General features: G+C 41.4%; 1 non-coding gene across 1 annotated transcript; it reads right to left on the bottom strand.

Annotated features, from left to right (window-relative positions):
- Nucleotides 1-4,792: 4,792 nt before the first annotated feature.
- On the bottom strand, nucleotides 4,793-4,864 carry TRNAG-UCC (transfer RNA glycine (anticodon UCC)). Its single transcript has one exon. It is a non-coding gene; the product is annotated as a tRNA-Gly (tRNA).
- Between the last annotated feature and the right edge of the window lie 1,136 nt (nucleotides 4,865-6,000).

The raw sequence follows: 6,000 nt of genomic DNA on the forward strand, positions 1-6,000 counted from the left end.
CCTTATAAAGGGAATCTCACTCAGCAGCAGAAAATATTTAATTATCGCTTGAGCAGGGCTAGGCGCACATCAGAAAATGCATTTGGCATACTGTGCAACAGATTTAGGATTTTGTTGAAAAAAATTGAGCTTCCTGTGGAGACAGTGGAAATAATAACATTATCTGCCTGTGCACTGCATAATTTTTTATTAACTACAGGTAATAAAAGATATGTAGGGCATCTAGAAGAGAGGGAAGATACAGAACAGTGTGTAGTTGTTCCTGGTGGATGGAGGAAGGAGAATCTTGTAGGATTACAGAGGGTAGGGAGGCACAGGTCTGCAGAGGATGCTAGGAAAATAAGGGATACTTACCAAGAATATTTTAATACTACTGGTTTTGTGCCATGGCAGTGGGAGTCGATAAAGAATTGTAATTATTGAAATTTCATAAGTATATTTTGAAATATAAGTAACTTACAATAAATGTGAATAAAATAAATTAAATTTGAACTATGTGGAATGTGGTGTTCCTAGAAATTTGACTAAGTTCATAATGTTTAATTTATTACATTAATTAAGATGTAAATGTAAAATGTATCATAATTCATATTTTAATCTAAGTTATGCTTCTGTCATTCCATATGTAAGTGCTAGTATTTTATTTTTTAAGTTAGCTTTTACTTTGTTATGCTGTATGTGAAAAAAATACCAGTGTGCATTACAAAAATTAACATAATAAATAGGAAAGAAAACAAGGCAAAAATGTACTATAATTCAATCTATGCTTCTGTCATTACACATGTATGTGATAGTATTTTAATTTGACTGTGTTGTATCTGAAAAATCATATCAGTGTGAAATTACAAGAAAGTAAGAAAGAAAAACAAACTTGCAGTATTAAATTAAGAACATCTAAACCAGTCTTCCTTCATTACTCACTCAGCCTGTGGTCTTCTTCTTGCAGATTCAATATAACATCAAATATTTCTCTCTTCCCTTGAAAGACAAGGGGTTTTTTCTTTAGTTGTTTTAAAGCACTAGAAACAAACACACCAAATGCATCCAGATCAGACAGCTGCTGTTTTTCCTTTGTCACAGAGTCCAGAACTGAAGTGGCTTGTTGAAGGAGTTGTCTTCCTCTTGCACGATTAGTTTCCTTTTCTGGCCTCTTGATATGCTCCTTTCATGTGGTGATGGTTGATTTGGTGAAGCAATTAACTGTGGTGGTAGATCATTAGATGTTGATGGAACTGGCGTCATCACTTCCCAGTCTCCAACTACAGGGACTTCATCAAGGGTTGGAACAGCTTCGCATGTAAATTCAACCTGAAATGAAGAATAACTGTTAAATGTTGGATTCATGTTTCAGTTTCCATAATTTATCATAATATAATACTAGGGCATAGACAATAGAATGTTAGTATTAATTTTATGAACATTATAATGGTTTCTAGTTCGATTCAAATGTTACTAGGCCTACTCTATTGTAAAATGTTGGCATAGATACTGGTATACTCTATATATCAAATAATAATAATAATAATCATAATAATAATAATAATAATAATAATAATAATAATAATAATAATAAATAAAATATTCAATTCTTATGCAATTCTTACAAATTTCCGTACGTACTCTATTGGCTGTTCCTTGGGAGGCATCATGTGTTCTGGACAGAGCTGCACTGCTGGTCCCTTTTCTGGGCTGGACATAGTCCTTCAAAAACATAAGTTTTTCGAAGTACCAAATTGAAGGTTTGTATAGGGGAGAGCCCTACAGTACCGGCCGGCTGGCAGTACCGGCCATTGCTGTTTCTCGTTGTAGGTGTTATATGGCAGTAGCTTACAGGTGGCATATGAAGGATGCTACATTCCCGCGTGTCATACTTTGGGGGTTTCGTTTAGCGTTAAGTCTTGTGTGCGATGTGAGTGTTATACGTTGGCCGGCTTACGATCGCGCGCGAAAAGTTATTTTCAAGCCCCAGGTACTCTATTTCCAGGTAAGCTGTTGATTTTGTTTTTACTTATATATTATATACATTCCTTGAGGACGCTATAGCTGGTAAGAGTTTCACGACATCGTCTCTTAAACAATATCCAGCTGGGGAAGTTCCTTCACGTTAGTGTCGTACAGTACCGGCCAACCATATGTCTTCCAGTACCGGCCAATAGGACTTTTAAAGAAATAAAATTATATCCACTTCTTATCACTTTCCATAGTGAAATGGCAGAGAAAGGGAGTAAAATAAAATAAAAGTGGATCGAGGACGGGATGAAGATGGCACTGAACTAAATTATATATAACAAAATGACTGCAAGGCAAGCTGCTGAGGCTTTTTATGCGCCAAGAAGTACGTTAGGAGATCGTCTGAGAGCACTTAGAGTGGGTGTGGCTGTAGATCTAACTCCTCAGATGGGAAGAATTAAAAAATCCTTTTATTACGATATGTAAAATCAGTTGGTTACTTATATGAAGGATCTAGAAAATCTTCATGTCCCTGGGCAGGAAAAAATGTACAATTAGCATTCGATTTGGCCGAGCATTCAAAAGTACCTCACCAATTCAACAAAGAAAACAAAACTGCCGGAAAGCAGTTTTATTGTGATTATTATGTAAATACTAAGGAAATGGAAGAAGACACATCATGCATTATTTGTCGTGAGTCATTGGATGAAGAATGGGTGCAGTGTACCAAATGCAAAGACTGGGCGCATGTTGGATGTGTAGACCACGGGAATATTTTGTATTTTATTTGTAATTATTGCAAAAAATAAACCAAACTTGAATTTAGTGGATGCCAATTCCAATAATTATGTGTTGTCGAGTTCTTTCTGTGTTTGTTTGATATTAGTAATGTATTAGACATATATATCTTAGAAAATAGTAACTGGCCGGTACTGGAAGAAGGTTTTTGTAGTCCTTGGAAATTAAGCTTTGTTGTATTTTTAAATATTATTAACTTTCGGTAAGATTTTAGGGAAATCACACCCTTACATTGAAAAAGCATTTAGTAAAGTACAAGATTATTGTAGGAAAATCTCATACCGTAGAGCATTTTATTTTTTATAAGGGAAAAAGTTAAGGTGGCCGGTACTGTAGGACTCTCCCCTACTTCGTCCATCCCAGCACCACTTTTCTTCGAATTGTTAACTTTATTTAGTTCTGCCACGAACGTGGTACGTAAACTTTTCATTTTATTAATTATGTTCCCATTTGTTGTCGATGGTCTAATTTCTTTTAAAGCCTCGCGTACATTTTCCATAGCCACGTGTCTCGCATGTTTATTGTGGTACGAGGGCGACTTGTTGTTGTAGAGGCACGATTCTTGGCTGTAGGCCTCAATCAGGACATCTATCACGACTTTAGACCACTCCATAACAATTAAAAAGGAATAAAAATAGAAACAACTATAATTTACAGTTAATTTAATAGTTAACGATAAAAATACAGCAGAGTTACACGGTACCGGTAATGTAACACACACTTCACACTTCTCACGTCAGCTCTTGCTCGAAATGGCTACCAGATGGTAAGGAATATAGCATGCTGCAATGGCATGCCATTTACAAGCAATTCCCTGGTATGCCAGTAGATGGCATGCAAGGTGAACGTACACACGGAGACATCTCGACGTGGCGCCATCTATTGTACAATAAATGTCCTCGTCTGTTCATGGCTGGGACGTCGGACAGGATAGAAGAAAGAGGAGGCAACAAAAATAAAGTTTGTAGTTTTGCATGATCATAGTCGCAGGACCTCCAATTTTACGCGGAGTTAGAAGTATAGACACGCGACCTTCACTTCAAAAGTCCTTTTATTTTTGCTACAGGCTTAATGTCGCACTAACACATGGATTGTTTTCGGCGACGTAGGGATGGAAAAGGGAGAGGATTGGGAAGGAAGCGGCCATGACCATAATTAAGGTACAGTCCCAGCATTTGTCTGGTGCGTAAGTGAGAAACCACGGAAAATATTATTTCGGGGTTCACCGAAGGTAGGATTCGAACCCAACATCTTCCGAATGCAAGGTCACAGCTACGCGAGCCTAACCGCATGGGTAACACGCTCAGATTTAAAAGTGTTATACGATTTTCTTTGATTGGAACCAGTGTGAGTAATACAGTCCGCCTCTGTGGTGTAGTAGTTAGCGTGATTAGCTGCCACCCCTGGAGGCCCGGGTTCGATTCCAGGCTCTGCCACGAAATTTGAAAAGTGGTACGAGGGCTGGAACGGGGTCCACTCAGCCTCGGGAGGTCAACTGAGTAGAGGTGGGTTCGATTCCCACCTCAGCCACCCTTGAAGTGGTTTTCCGTAGTTTCCCACTTCTCCTCCAGGCGAATGCCGGGATGGTACCTAACTTAAGGCCACGGCCGCTTCCTTCCCTCTTCCTTGCCTATCCCTTCCAATCTTCCCATCCCTCCACAAGACCCCTGTTCAGCATAGCAGGTGAGGCCGCCTGGGCGAGGTACTGGTCATACTCCCCAGTTGTATCCCCCGAACAAGAGTCTGAAGCTCCAGGACACTGCCCTTGAGGCGGTAGAGGTGGGATCCCTCGCTAAGTCCGAGGGAAAAACCGAACCTGGAGGGTGAACAGATGATGATGATGATGGTGAGTAATACAGGACACATCTATATTCCTGCGGTCTTCACTTCTCACAAGTTGTAGGTCACTCCGATGCCATCAAGATTGCTAGGTTTATTTGGAAAAATATTACGTTATGTTCTCTCCTTGAAATTTGAGGCTCACCTTGCTGGTCTTCACGTTGCCGGACATGGAGAGGACTTAGCAACGAAGATATTAAAAATGTGCGATGGCCGGGAATCGAACCCGGATCAACTGCTTGGAAGGCAACTATGCTCACCATTACACCACCATCGCACTTGCTTTCAGTGCTGAAGAAAGTAGCTCATCAACACAGTTACAATTACCTCAGATTTCACACGACACTTCCGACGTGCTTCGTGAGCACCTTTCACTCGCTGTAACATTCAAGTAACTACGAACTGTCTCTGAAGGATCGTGTTCGGGATCGTTTACAGGGCAAATTGATGCCTTGCAGTGTTACTGTTCAAGGAATCAGGAGCGAGCCACGATTAGCATTTTAGAGTGTTTAAATGTGTGAGACCCGTGACACTAAATGGACTGCCATAATTGAGGACTGTTTGTTCAAAAGGCGCTGTTTCCACTTTAAGAAAGGTTTGGGAAAAGTGCAAGAAACGTAAAATGAAAGGCACATGGAACGTACCTATGTCCGCCTCTGTGGTGTAGTGGTTGGTGTGATTACTGTAGCTGTCACCCCTGGAGGCCCGGGTTTGATTTCCGGCTCTACCACGAAGTTTGAAAATTGGTACGAGGGCTGGAACGGGGTCCACTCAGCCTCGGAAGGTCAGGTGAGTAGAGGTGGGTTCGATTCCCACCTCAGTCATCATGGAAGTGGTTTTCCGTGGTGTCCCACTTCTCCTCCAAGCAAATGCCGAGATGGTACCTAATTTAAGGCCACGACCGCTTCCTTCCCTCTTTCTTGTCTATCCTCTTCAATCTTCCCATCCTCTCACAAGGACCCTGTTCAGCATAGCAGGTGAGCCCCCCCCCTGGGCGATGCACTGGTCCTCCTCCCCAGTTGTATCCCCCGACCCGATGTCTGACGCTCCAGGACACTGCCCTTGATGCGGTAGAGGTGGGATCCCTCGCTGAGTCCGAGGGAAAAGCCAACCCTGGATGGTAAACATATAAAGAAAGGAAGAAAGAAAGTAGAACCATGGTATTTGTCATGTTGCGGTACTAATCAAAGGTAGAGCAGACTCGCGGTATTCCACACATTATGGTACTACTCACAAGTATTGTACTTCGCACAGGTAACGCAGACCTATAGTGTTTCTCACGTAATGGCGCCACTCACAGACAACGCAAACCCACGGTGTTCCTCACCTAGGTGTTCTACGGGCGCTGGTATTCCCGTGGTGTTCCTCATATACAGTAGTGGGTACTAATCACAGGCAACGCCCAGACCCGTG

This window comes from Anabrus simplex, chromosome 1 (genome assembly GCF_040414725.1).
Source record: "Anabrus simplex isolate iqAnaSimp1 chromosome 1, ASM4041472v1, whole genome shotgun sequence".
Classification (NCBI taxonomy): domain Eukaryota; kingdom Metazoa; phylum Arthropoda; class Insecta; order Orthoptera; family Tettigoniidae; genus Anabrus; species Anabrus simplex.